Source organism: Stegodyphus dumicola, chromosome 10, assembly GCF_044657685.1.
Source record: "Stegodyphus dumicola isolate Sdum_Otavi_A_Nest chromosome 10, ASM4465768v1".
NCBI classification, from domain to species: Eukaryota; Metazoa; Arthropoda; class Arachnida; order Araneae; family Eresidae; genus Stegodyphus; species Stegodyphus dumicola.
In genome coordinates, this window is record NC_140777.1 from 78,206,637 (window position 1) to 78,221,988 (window position 15,352).

At 34.4% G+C, this 15,352-nt stretch overlaps 1 pseudogene; it reads left to right on the plus strand.

Annotated features, from left to right (window-relative positions):
* The first annotated feature begins 983 nt into the window (after positions 1-983).
* LOC146995006 (5.8S ribosomal RNA) lies at positions 984-1,136 on the plus strand (annotated as a pseudogene).
* Positions 1,137-15,352: the final 14,216 nt, after the last annotated feature.

Consider the following 15,352-nt stretch of genomic DNA (forward strand, 5'->3'; position numbering starts at 1 on the left):
AGTTGCCAAGTTTGTCAATTTTGGGCGACAAAAATTAGTCGCCAATACCGTCGCTTCCTTAGTAGTGACACCTCGCCGTTTTACCTCAATGTTAAATGGACTTCCCCTCTAACCTTATTTTTCCGGCAATAAAACATTAACTAAATCAATAAAATGCGCATCAATTTACAAATTTATGTACACATAGGACCATGGTCTTTATTTACATTATATACGCTGCATACTATTTATTGCCTTAGTAAGGGGCGATTGTAAGCTTGAAATCTGATGAATAGCGGATCCAAACTATAACGTCATTCAGCCTGTTTAGGATCGTCTCAGGGGGACTGCAGTTTAGAAGAGTGTGCTTTCTGTGAAATCGTACTTCATGACTACATCTTGTCACCTTCTTTGAATCAATGTCCTGTAGCTGTGTCCTATCCAGTTTTTATCTTCTCCGTTGCCAAGTTGACTCGCTCCCGTGCAAAAGTTCGCATTACTTTGTAGGGTTTATATAAGTTTAAACTATCTTTCCTGTCAAGCCTTACTTTCCCCTGGAATTGCCAGTGCCAGAGTATGTAAATTTTAGTAGAACGCGCAAAGTATTCAAAATTGTCAGCGGAAGTAATCTGAGTTAAATAGAAGGGAAACGAGTTCGAAACTGTGCTTTCTTGCTTCACGAGCGTGAAGGTGGCTAGGTAGAAATTGAAGAACCACGCGTTTCGGCCTGTGTGCTTGCCTCGGCAGATAGTTGAATCTTTAAACTTAATATTCAGAAGTTTTCTGGATTATCAGCGGTATCTTAGAACGTGGTTAGGTTAGTTACGTTTAGAGAGTCTCGTACGTAGTCACTTGTTATTATTCGTTTTTAGTTTCTTATTTTTATTTTACCGCCTTATTTTTATTTAAGGTTGGGGCCACGCAACATTACAACTTCAAACATTGTCTGAAGCTCCTCAATGTAATCCTCAGGCGAGGGAGGCGTATCTGGAGGGTGATTGAGCAACTCTAAACAGTGGATCACTTGGCTTACGGGCCAATGAAGAACGTATCCAGGTGAAAGACGTGGTGTGATCTGCAGACACTTTGAGAACTGATTTTTCGAACGCGCATTGATATCTCCAATGATAACCGGGACTTCGCTTGTCTGAGGGCCAAGAATACATAGGCGTCAGAATTATGTCCAGCTGTCTCTATCGATTTCTTAAAGCTGTCCACTTTATCGAAGGCAACAATAGAAATTCTGCCACCGATTTGTTGTTCGACAGAAGAAACACTTTTTCCAATTTATTTTCGTCAGCAGAGATTCTTTATTCAGTTTTCCAACTTAATTTTGAACTGTGTTTACGCTGCTTTCCAAAAACGTCGAATTTGTTTTCTATTATCGCAATAATTTCTCTTTTTATTTCTTCTTGACCTGCTTCAATCTTTCCTTGGCCTTCAATCTTTCCGTGGCCAGATTAATGGAAAAATTCCTTCACCTTCAATCTTTCCATCTCCTCTTTAACGAAATCTTGCACGGCTTTCATTTCTTCTTTAAATGAGGCAAAGGCTGTTAGCAGTTGTCTTAGATGCTCATCCATCGCTCTTGTCGCCGGCATTCAATCCCACTTCTGAAGCCAAAATTCTTACTTGGATAAGCGTTCATAAGGCATTAATTAAACGCACACAGAAACAATGATAGCTTGGTTAGATTTATTTTAGCAAGTGAAACAGTCCTGGAACGTTTCACAAAATTGTTTGTACAGCTCTTCTTAGTATGACAGAACATAGTCCGTAGTACCACTTCAAGTTACTAAGAACGTTGAACACAACGCAGTACAAAATGTATCTAAAGATCGAAGCTGTCAACGGAGAGCTCTCAATAATCCGAAGTCAACTCTGAATTATAAGCTAAGAATTGATGCTCTTTCCGATCTTATCTTATATAATTTTCCCCGGTGCCGGGAAATATCTAGTACCTTCCACTTCTCGAAATTAAGTAACCCGACTGCTATACCATAGGGCCCTGGTAAAAATCCTGGAGAAGGCATGGTTGTAACCGTCCGTCCCTTCATAGTAGCAAAGGTGGCCTCTCAACTAAGTGACCACCGCTTTGGGCCTTAGTGGTGGCCGACGCCTATATAATGACTGTACCCGCCACTGGAGAGGATACAAAGTCCTGCATCCGAATATTTGCACCTGGAAGCCCGATATTAAATTTGTTTTACCGTCTATTTCGCAATTTGTAAAACGTTCACGAATTTTTGATTAACATACTCAATGATTTCAAAGCACGCAATGGCAACACTGTGAAAAAAAATTATCTCCAGCGCACGAGACTATCGAAAATGCTGTTTTTAAATATTTTTAGCCCAAATGCTCTCAAAACTTTTATGTAGTTGTAAATGTAGAAACGCTTCTTTGGGCTCAATATAAAATGTGAAAGCTTTCAGATTTTTTTTAAATTGTTTTTTAGCTTCGTGAAATGTCAGGGTGGCACTATTCCTGAAATTGGAGTTGCATTCTGAAAAATCTATAGAATGTAGTTCTTTATTTAATTTCGTGCATTAAAATTCTACGTTTAACAAAGGTTTATATAATGAAGCAGGCATTTAAAGTATCCCAATAGAAGGACGACCTCACTGCTAATGCTTCTTACAGAAGAAATAGCTTTCTAATTTCTGCACAAGAGCAACTGCGTATCACTAAATTAAGTTTCTTTAAGCCCCTCAATACATTTGACATGAAAATTATAATAGGAGACGCAGTATCAATTATTACGTGATCGCAGTAATACTATGTTGGGAAGATAAGATAGTTTTCTTGTCGAAACCTTAATAGAAAGCGGATTCCACGCTTATATGATGTACACGTGAAGCAAAAGATATTTGACACCGATATGAAGTTCACGTTATATTTGCTGGACATGAGAAAATATCAAGAGGCCACGGGAAGAAAAATCGATAAGTGATGATCAAGATTGCAAACACTGAAAACCATTTAAGAGGATGCTAGTACAAAATTAGGGAATTAATTACAACACATACCTAAAAATAAAGAGAATGTTTGCCCACGAAAATTTGAGTTATATGTTGAAAGTGCTTCAGTTATCTACGTTTGTTCATGTAATTCAACCATATATGGGTCACAAAAGTGTATGTTGTAGGAAAACTATAAATATACTCTCGAGTAGTTAAAGTGCTATGGGTAGTTTCCAATAAAACTTAGCAAGAGGAAAGTTATTGTGATGTTGTAGAATTAATTTTAAGAAAATTCAGATTTGAGACGAAAAAAGAAAATAAATTCCTAATTGTGTGTTTACATTCAATTAAAACTCCTCCTTCTCAGATTTAACTATCACATGTAGTTACAATATAGTCAAGAAATTCAACCATTTCTAGCAAATTTTTGTATTTTTCTGTGGAAACCGGATGTTCAGAACTTATGGAACACTTAACTATTTATGCCGGGCCTAGGTATTTAGAATTTATAGGAAACAGAGATGTTTGCTTCAGTACCGCACTATACTTTGAATGAATAATTGTGCTAGTAAGAACAGTAAGGATTAAATATGAAAGAAAATACATAGGAAATACGGAATTTATGAAATATTTAAGTGCAGATAGTTTTAAAACACTACCGACGTAGTCATGAAGCTAACGCTATTTATCAACTCCTACACATAACAAACAATTAAAATAAATTTCTGTACATATAATGGAAATAATCATTGTTTATTTTATACGGTCTGTCGTTGTTTAGCATAAATTAGACCAAAACTCTAAAAGATAAGTAGAGAAACTTCACTGTGTCTTCTAAATACCACAGAGACAATGAAAGGGCGTAAAGGACCCTTTTATCAATTCAGATAGAGTTTGTTGTACTGTTGTGTTGTGCCTTATCTCACTTATCTGACATCATGTAAACTTTTAACAGGAGTCTTGGCTTTTAACAGGAGTCCAAATCTAATCAATGAACTAAAACTAAAGAAATTTAAGTATAGCCTGATGGATTCCCAGTATAAGCACACAGGCTAGCTCTGATCGAATTCAACACAAACAAGCCTAATGACAATAATAACTCAACGCGGCAGAATACTAATCGTTAGAGAATCAAAGTTACAACATGATTTTCGAGCAGGCAGCAAATGCTCTGATTTCACTTCTCAAAAACCTTCCTTTAAATACGTTCTTCTTTTTACCTAATTTGAATATCGCGCGAGCTAGAAATTTACATTCTGGCTGGGAAATAGAAATGAGGCTAATAGAAAAGAAAATTAACATAAAATAAAGGATTAGAAATTTAAATGATATTCCACAAGTTATATGCTAGGTTATATTAGGCAGAAAGTATTTTTACTTCCTTGTACGATGTAAAAAGGAAGTATTGTAATCGCAAAAAGTTTCAGGCAGCATATTTCAACGAAAATATCCATTTTGACCGCTATCGAATGCAATTTAACGATGTTTTTGCGTGATATCTGTACGTAAGGACAGAGTAAAATACTCTTTTCCTTCAAAAAAATATAAAACTGCTTTAAAACGAATTCTGAAGAGAATTTTTCGTGGCGTCTGTACGAACGTATGTACGTCCGTGCGTACGTACGTATCTCGTATAACTCAAAAACGAGTAGCCTCAGGACGTTGAAATTTTGTATATAGAACTGCTATAACATGTAGATGTGCACCTCGTATTTTGGTTGCAATCGGCCGCACCAAACGTATGTTATATAGAAAAAAGTTTCGACACCAAGGTTAAATAGTTTTACTTCAAGGTACCATGTTATATCTGAAATTCCTATATGTTAAATGTTAAATATGAAACTACTTGCCGTGAAAAGGTTTCTACTTCCTCTTAGGGAGGAAAACTAAACTCTTAAGAATTTTCCAACTAACAAAATTTTAGTGATCGTATAGTGAAACGTGTACAGCATTTTTGCGTTGTGAAAAAAAATGCATCCCGGGACCGCGCCGTGAGCGGATCGAAAACATAAAACATATACAAGATATAAAGGAAAAGTTCATATTAAATATATAAAGAAAACATACTGTAAGAGGTTCCAGATTAACTATCAGTTTATTCAATTACATCACAATATGAAAAATCTTAACCTCATCTGAGAGTCTTTTCATTTAAATTCATAAAAAAAACTTAAGGTTTGTCTGGTAATTTAAAAGAAAGGAAAGGGAAACAATTTAAGGCCTGAGAGTTAAATTTTAGATTCGACGTTGTTTTAACTGCTAAGGACGTTTTTGAAAAACTTGCTTAAAGTTCAAACACACCAAAAAAAAATAAAACTTATCTTGAGGGGACATCTTGAAGTGGAAGACTCGTATCTTATCAAGCGTTGATGTCGGCCGGGCTCATCTTGACACTGGTACTTTATTTCTTTCACTGTAGAACAGAAACAGGAGCACTGCTGCCCATGACGGCTATCCGCTTGGTCCTGAAAGTCCTATGTCAACACGCAGGTAACTCGTTCAAATTTCGCCTCTTTACCAGCACGCCGCAAGGAAGAGGGTTTTCAGCCTCAGGTCAGAAACGTTTTTTCTAGGCAATTACGGCTCGCCTGTTCTTACTCATCCCAAGAGCAAGCTTCACGAGTAACGTCCCAAGTAAGTTCCACCCGCCAGTCAGTAAGAGAGAGAATCCAACTCGAATTTCCTCGAAGCCAGTTTTCAAGAGCAACGTCCACTAGTCCAGCAAGCCCGAAAGTCAGCGAGTCCAAGAGTGAGTGCGTAAGCGAGTCCAGAGTCAATCAATAAGAGAGTCTCGCCTCTTAACCCAAAACGCGGCCGGGGAGCATATTTGCCGCTCCCCGCCGGAAAACATCTCTCGTAGTCAATTACATTTATCTCCTTCAAGCCAGTTTTCAAGAGCAACGTCCACTTGTCCAGCCAGCCCAAAAATCAGCGAGTCAGTCCGAGAGTCAGCCAAAAAGTGAATCCAACTCGAATTTTCCTTCGTCTCCTTCACAACCCGGGCTCCCACTATGGCTTCACTTATCGCCCCCTTAATTATGGCAAAATCTTCGTTTTCAACTCCAGAATGCGGAAATAAGGGTGATCGCGCATGCGCGCCCTTCTTCACTTAGCCAACAACCGGACCCTCAATCGCCAAAAACCTGAATGACTTACATTGAAAGACAAGTAGCAACCTTTGACCTTTCCGTCACGTACTTTCCTCTCTTAAGGTCAACTAACAATGAAAATTCTTTCTCGAACATTCTAAAGGACAAGGCGCGCGAAATCATGACTTGGCAAAAATTGCCTCCCTTTCCCTGCTTCTTTCACAATGAATAAAGGTTTGTACCAGATTTGCAAATAAAAGAAAATAAATAATATTCATTTAAACTAAATAATATTTCCAGAAGCATCTGTTTTTCCACAAAATTAAAGCCTTAAAATAAATAATTCATAATCAAATAAAAATTAAGATTTCCATAAATCATAAAATCATTCACATAGTTTTTACAACGCTATCAGATAATTTCTCTACATAACACGTATATAAATATATTTATATAAATATCCACTCTGTTACCCGGCTCAGTGATCTCAGTTTCTTTACTCTTATATGTTTGTAAATTGTACATTTTTTGCTTTAAAAATGATTGTATTATGTTGTTTTTATCTTCCGGTTAAGGTTTTTATGCCTTTAGTAAATCTGTGTGCAACATTTTTAGAATTATCAACAATTTTAAAGTTGTCTAAGTGCCGCTAAGCCTTTTTTTAAGGGCGGCCATTGATGTTTACATTTGAAACAGGAGACTAGTGGATTTGTTGCCAATCTAGAGAAACTTAGCTTTGTAACAACAAAGATAGCACATTCATTTATTATTGCCAATTAAATCATGCTTAATTCTTTCTGGAATTTTTTCGAGGAAATAAGTGTTGAAGCTTAACTTCGTAATTTTTAATATAGATATTTTGAGTTTTTATGTATTTTTGCCTTCTCGCGAAGTGAGAACTGAATTAATTAAATGAGAAATACTCAATCGTCTGTGAAAAACTGTTTCTTTTTTTGTTTCGTTTGCTTAATTTCTTTTATACATCATTCTAGCTTTATTATAGTACTTGAATAGAACATAAACGTTAACTTAGTTTCCGTTATATAATTATTATATAAGTTAAATGTTAAATAATTATTAATACTGTTAAGTGAATCTAGCGCCAGAGTGTAGCTATGGTAAACAAATACTAGAGTGAATTTAAAGGAATGCATTTATTCTATTGTGGTTTATGCGCTGGCGGCGAAGTAGATTTAATTCAATCCAATAAGTTTAAATGAAATGCAAGAAAAAATGCGCATAATTTAATATTCCGTACAAGGAAGTCATGTGGTGTACACATCAGATTTTTTTTCATTTACAAACCTTATTAAACAAATACCAAAACATAATGGACTGAAATAACTGGCGTCAGTGTTATTACCTACATGCCGTTAATTACAGAGTTCATTATTTTATGTTATATGCAAACATTTTTGAGATGTTTAAAAATATTTACCAGTTACAAAGGTGTACTAACTACTAATTTATATGAATCTATAGCAGTGCCATATAGAATAGACACAACCAGTTAATTAAAACACAAATATGAGAAATTTTATGACGGTAATCGTAAGGTAATGAATGCAGGGATTTAAATTGAATCAAGTGCACAATTATAATATTAAGTTGTAATTATTATTAAATATTTTAATCTTCTCACTGTCTCATTTCTTTGCCGACTCTACTAAACTACTATTTCATAAATTTGATTCAAAACTAAATAATGCCATATGATAAGCTGCACATTTTCGATATAGTTGTTTATGAGTTTAGCTTATAAGTAAATGCAATTGAACGTGATCGGAATATACTTTTAGTATAACAAGGTGCTATCTTTGATTTATTAACTTCCCAAGACAAACATTTAATCTTGAGAAAGAAGTTAAAACTTGATTACTAAACAAGTTAAGATAAAAGAAAAATCTGCAAGGTTTCAGATTATAACGATCACTCAAAATGTTTTGTTAAGGTTTTCTTACGCTCTCATTGAGTATACAGTCCCATTCTGCTGTTCTTCTCACTCTTACTAATACTTTTTTTGTCTTTATTATAAAGCATCATTTTCTTCGCACTTACGTCCATATATTTTTCAAACGTTTTGCGTGTTTTCTTTATTTATTAAATATCACGTGCTTGGCTCTTACGCCACTTCAAACACGATAGAATAACGAAATCGCAAAATATTTAAAAAATCATATCTTAAGAATTTTCGATAAACAGTCTCGCGCACCGAACATAAAATAGGTTCCCCCCTCGTACAGTTTCACCACTGCTCGCTTTGAAATCGTTGAGTTTGTTAATCAAAAATTCGTTAACGTTTTAGGAAATATGAAAAAGACAATAAAACAAATTTGAAATTCCAAATTTGGGCTTCCAGGTGCTCATATGTGGATGGAAGACTACGTTATTCAAAATTTGATGACTCTACGTTCCATTGCTTTTTCACAATGCATGCAAAACGTATACATTCACGCAGATTCTTCATTTTCTTTAAACATAATACAGGGCGATAATATTTGGTGACAACAATCAGAAAAGTGATACGCCGCTTATAGCGATTCAAGGAAAAAATGCCTTTTTGAGACAATCGTCTATCCCATTCGGGACTAACGTCCCTTTTGGGCTGATGATAAACATCTTCAGTTCGGTTTATTTTAATTGTTAGAAGTACTATTGAATTATTTGTATAGGCATCTGTTTTCATCATTTAACAAAACTGAATTTAGCTGATGCAGCTATTGGACAATATTAAATCACATGCTGGAAAACTTGCTCAACCGAAACTTAATATGAAATTTCTATTAGTCCGCTTTTAGCAACAACTTCCAAAATAAACAGATACATAAAAATGTAATCAATGAAAACTTAATGACAAAAGCCAAACCCCATTAAAAAGTAATAATAAAATGCGGTGCGCGAGACTGTTTATCGAAAATTCTTAAGATATGATGTTTTTAAATATTTTGCGATTTCGTTATTCTATCGCGTTTGATGTGGCGTAAGAGCCAAGCACGTGATATTTAATAAATAAAGAAAACACGCAAAACGTTTGAAAAATATATGGACGTAAGTGCGAAGAAAATGATGCTTTATAATAAAGACAAAAAAAAAAAAAAAGTATTAGTAAGAGTGAGAGGATCAGAAGAATGGTAGACTGTATACTCAATGAGAGCGTAAAAAAACCTTAACAAAACCTTTTGAGTGATCGTTATAAGCTGAAACCTTTCAGAATTTTTCTTTTATCTTAACTTGTTTGGTAATCAAGTATAAAGTTGTCTGAGTATAAAGTTGTCTGCGTGATGGTAAAGGTTGTAAAAAATGACGAATACTAAATCAAAAATTAAATTTATTTAAATATATTTGTTTTTCATTGGAAGCTCTTTATGAAAGTCCTCTATTTGTTACTTTTTATGATCAACATTATATGATTAATAACGCTGTTATCTTACTTTGTTGTGAATTTTAAGAAAAGCATTATATTGCTTTCGGAGAAATACTGTATATTTTCCTGTAACTGGTAACGTTAGGTTGAAATGTTATACTGTGTGTTGTATTTTTGCCTACATTTGGTCACGTTAAACTGATTCAGGAAAATTTTTCTTAATATGGTCGGTTAAAGTAAGAACAAATTACATGAAATCCGTTCTCTTCAGAAGAAAAAAAAATTCCAAATATTATACAAGAAACTAAAATTTTCCACCTTTGTTTATAATACTTTTATACTTTTCAAGTCCGTTTTAGAGAGCAAGTATAGTACGGTAAAACAGCTTCTATACTTCTGATTAAGATTTGGTAGACCTCACAGAATGTTTTCGAATTTAAACAAGTTAGGATGTAATAGAAAGATCCATATTTAATTATTAATTATCTTTTGGTTTTCCTAAAAATTGCTGCTTAGTTTTATCATCCATATTAAAAATGTATAAGAACAACAAAAATAAAGCGAAAATTTTGTTTTGAAATTTTCAGTTTTATTTAACAAAACAATACATGACACGGGAAAATGTAAATAATGCGAAATAAATGACTAGTGATTTAAAGATTCGTGAAAATGAGAAAAGGTTTTGCAGTTTAAAAAATATCTACATGCACTTGTTTTTATTATTACGAACGAATTATGTATAGGTAATGCCAGCATAAGTTTCTTTTCCATTGTACTGTCATGCAAAATTACCTTTTAAATGTAAAACTAAAAAATAATGCAGTAAGTTTTCCTTAAGCCAACCACTGATAGCGCAAGACCACTATTGTCATCTGAGAAAGTAATCGCTCTAAAAGGGTTGGGGATTAGTACCCGTAATTATCTATATCCTGTATGGGAGGAAGGATTCGCTTCGCTCTGTTTAAGAGAGGTGGACCTCATATAATGTTTCAATGCATTTTATCTGATTGGGACCGAAATTTAAATCTATTCATAGACAATGATTAATCTCAACTTAAGGCGCATTTCAGAACACAGCAGCCTTTTAAAAAGTACTAATATTTATGTGCTCCCGAAACAAAACGAGAATTGGACAAAATGCTTCACTTTAGGCTTCTGAGAAAACGTATGAGAAACCATAACCTTGATGAAACGCAGGTATTTCAGTATTTAATATATGCAGGACAAAATGCTTTTAAATAAACAGACATCTTTACTTCCTTGTACAAAGTAAAGGGAGTATTGTAATCGCGAAATGTCCGGGTATAATGTTTCGACGATGTGCCCATTTTGACCGCTCTTTATTCCATTTAAACGATGTTTTGTACGGATGTACGTACGGATGGAATAAAGGACTATTTCGCGGAACGGATTGTAAAATGGATTTCAAATAGATTCAGATGAGATTTTTTTTTCGTGCCGTCTGCGCGTACGTATGGTATACGAGCCAGTTTCCCTTCGAAAGTCCTCCACGAAGGCATCCCTCCCCTTAGGCAGATAGCCCTCGTGAGCTTTGCCATACTTAAATACACACACACGTACGTACGTATGTATATCGCATAAGTCTAAAACGAGTAGCGTCAGACCGTTTAAAATTTACATATGGGTCTACTATAACATTTATTTGGATACCTCCCTTTTTGGTTGCAATCGACTGTACCGAAAGTATATGCATGCAGGGTGTTTTTAAAGTCTATATACATTTTGGCTTAAATAGGCTTTATTTTGAAATATTAAGTTACTTTCATAAAAATGCACTATGAACACTAAATTAGTAAAATTCAATGTGCTGCGTCGGGGTGTCTAGGCCCAACTTCCACCTTTCCACTACATTCCGGAACAACTTATTCAAACTTGTTGCTGTGCTTTCAGCCGCTGAAATCATAATTGACACTTTTAAGTGTTCAATGCTGCCAGTCTTCACTTGAACTTGACAAAACCCCATACGAAAACGTCTAGGGGACAGTCTGGTGATCCCAGTGGCGTAGCAAGCATAACTGGCACCCGGGGCAAAATACCTTTTTGGCGCGCCCCCCAAAAAAACACTTATAGTAATATAATGTGTAGAATATATTCGTAATAAAAAATAATGCAAATAATATTAAAATGCTGAATCTGCCATAAAATACTCTAAAATATATTAAGAATAGTCACTACCTAACCACACTAGCATTGGATTCTGAAATGTATCTGTATCGGCGGAAAAATCAGACTTACGATGATCTAGAATTAGTTAAAGAAGTATTATTTATTTTACATATTTTTATAATTGTTTTCAAAAAAGTACAGTTTTTAAACAATTAAAATTTTATATTATAGATAAGTAGATATATTTTTAATAATAATACACTGTTATAATACATTAATATAATTAATTACTATGTATACATTTTTCTTGCCTTGGATGAAGCAAATTTATCAATTACTTTGTAGGGTTTATATTTATATTAACTAAAATTTATTTTAAGTTTAAACTATCTTACCTGTCAAGCCTTACTTTCCCCTGGAATTGCCAATGCCAGAGTATGTAAATTTTAGTAGAACGCGCAAGTATTCAAATTATCAGCGGAAGTAATTTGAGTTAAATAGAAGGGAAACGAGTTTGTAGGTGTGCTTTCTTGCTTCACGAGCGTGAAGGTTGCTAGGTAGAAATTGAAGAACCGCGCCTTTCGGCATGTGTGCTTGCCTCGGCAGATAGTTGAATCTTTCAACTTAATATTCAGAAAGTTTGCTGAAATATCAGCTGTATCTTAGAACACGGTTAGGTTAGTTACGTTTAGAGAGCCTCGTAGGTAGTAACTTGTTATTATTCATTTTTAGTTTCTTATTTTTATTTTACCGCCGAGTCGGCGTAGTTTGTGAGCGTCAAGTGCACGCATCTGTAACTTCTAAAGTAGAATAAAAAGGGAGTTAAACCCTTCTTAAGAGTTTTGTGTTCTTTCCAGTTCATAGCAGTCACTATTATTGTTGCGTGTAGGTTGGGGCCGCGCAATACCACAACTTCATCCTGAAGTCGATCCTTTCAAATTCTTCTCTTTTCACATTCAAAAATGCCAGATGACTTAGGGGATCTTGTCCCATCGTTGATTGTAAATATGTCAAAATTAATTTTAATTTGCTGATCGAACGTTCATAGCTAGCATTTGATAATGAAATAGTTAGGAGTACTTGAAGTGCGACTCTTAGGTTTAGAAAAACATTTTCTCTATAGATATGTAATGCAGTTTTAGAACATCTTGCAGTCACATTCACTGCTCCAAACAATTAGGGAATATTGTGGTTCGGTATGAAATAACCCTAAAATCAACAATCTATTTCAGAAAAGGAAATAGAAGAGATTATAAAGAAAAATTATAATGTTTACAAAATTGGGAATATGTAAATTTAGTTTGTGACGTCGAAAACTATGCGTTTTAGATAAGGAGTAAGGAGCGGCCTGCAGCATTTCTTTTGTTGTAGCAGATTAAAAACAATTGACACGCGTTGACTGCTTTGTAGCAATGAATATTTGATGTCTCAGAAAGATGACTTAGTTGAATCGGTAACCAGAAAGGCCATCAGTCGTTTACAGGAGAGTCAAACGCAATCCTTTGTAGCGGAAGAGTCAGGAGTTTCCAAAAATGTAATTTCCAGACCATGGAATCGGTTTCTGGAAAATGGATATTTTGAAAAATTCGGGACAAGGTCGTGTTATCGTTTTAAAGTAAAAACCGGGAGCTATACGTGCATTTCCTTTAAAAAAATAAAAATATATCTCTATTTTAGAGAAATAAAGTGGTCAGAAAGAATGTTTTGTATACGGAGATATTTGGTTGATGTACTTCAAACATTTTATTACACATTTTATCAGGCAATACAAGGAAATAAATAATTAATTGTATTACAGTGATTATTAATTTTAAATACATTTTCCAGACATCTATCAAAATAAAAATTTAAATTTACCGGAAAATCTTGTTTGGAGACCATTTGGCGCCAAAATGGGCAGGTGCCCCATCCTGTTGGTAGACCACAGTGTCAATAATGCCATCTGATACTAGCTGTAGTTCAAAATATTGTTGCAACAATCGACACAACTTTCTGCAGTGATGGTCCTTTCTGGAAACATGAAAGGTCCACACAGCTTAGTTATTTCAATACATACATTAACTTTAGGTGTCTCTGCCTGATATTCGTATAACACATTTGGTTACTCAATAGCCTTCATTTGTCAAATATGCTTATTAATATGGCCACTGAGATGGAATTCGTGCTTCGTCGCTCAAGAGAACATTCTCCAATAAGTTCTGATTTTCCACAGCTTCCAATAACATATGGCATGCCAATCTGCATAGTCTTCGGCTACAAGCTTATTTACAGTCTTAATGTTGTAGACATCCTTGTTAAAATGATAGCGTTATTGGTGCTAATATTAGTGGTGCTAGTTATTCGTGCTAGTTTTCCAAACAATAGTATGCGAAATACCGAGTTCCCGGCTGAGTCTTCATGTAGATGCCTGGGAGCTACGCGTAATTGCTTTTTGTACGCTGTACTCAACTTGTCGAGTAACCGAAGGTCTCCGAGAATGGTCTCCAACTTTAACACTACCAGTTCGCTTGAATTTGTTCACCAATATTTTCATAGCTGTTCTGGTAGGAACTCGTTTTCTGAAATTGTGGCGAAGTCCTCCTGTACCTGTTGATACGTTAATCCACGTTACACGGGCGCAAACAACGGCTATTCATCCCTCTATTGACAGCATTCCTTCAGATCGCCTCCAAAGAAATTAGAATTAGAACATATTTCTCAAAAATGTATAGAGACTTTATAAAAACCCGGTATATCCACTCTGCTACCCTGCTGGCTGAACTAAATTTTTTATTCTTACAGTTTAGTAAATTGTGCATTTCTTGCTTTAAAACTGATTGAATTATGTTGTTACTAGTATGTTCAGGTTAATGTTTTTATACTCTTTGTTAATTTCATCCAATAGTTGTAGAATTATCAACAATTTAAACGCTGTTAAAATGCTACTAAACGTAAAGAAACTGCCATTTGTTTACATTTGAAACTCTTGGTAGAACAGTGAATTAAGTCAGTTTCTGCACCAACATTATAGTCTTTTTGCCAAGTGGGACCAAAAGTAGCCTTTCGGTTTTGAGCACCGAAAAGGTCTGTCTTCCTGTCCGAAGGTTGAATTGCTTTCTTTTGCGTAGAAACTGTAATTTTAATTGTAAAAAGCATTTTAACTGTATTTTTTGTTCTAAGTTATTCTGTAATTTAGAATTTTTAATGAATATATATTGAGTTTTTATGTATTTTTTTTTTATTTATTTATTTATTTTTTTTTTTTTACCTTGCTGTGAAGTGAGAACTGAATTAATTGAATGAGAAATATATATCTAATGAAATTCCAGGAAATAGGTTTAAATGAATTGCAGCAAAAACGTGTATATAATTCAATATGTTGTACAAGGAAATCATACATTGTCCACATCAGATTTTTCTATCAACTAAAAGCATTCAGTTTGTCCGAAAGCATTGTGATAATTTTAAAGACAACAAAAATGAAAGAAGTTTTCTTTGCTGAAAGTATCATTTCAGTTATATATATAAATTTCAATATTATTTAAGACTTGCTTCCAAATAAATATATTTCCGCTATCTATCATAAATTAAATTAGAGTTTCTCTATCAGCGGAATTAATTTAATACTTCCTCCGAAACTAACATAGTTTCATATTTAATTATTTAGATAGTATATGGTTATTAGATTTAATTCGCGTTCGACTACGTTATATCTGTGAAAGGCTAACATCTATCACATAATTTATCTAATCTAATTACGAAAAGCCGAAAATTATTCAAGAACACGAAACTTATTTCAGTAAATGTGAGATTTATCGCAACATTTCAACAGGAAGATCTTTTGGAGCATG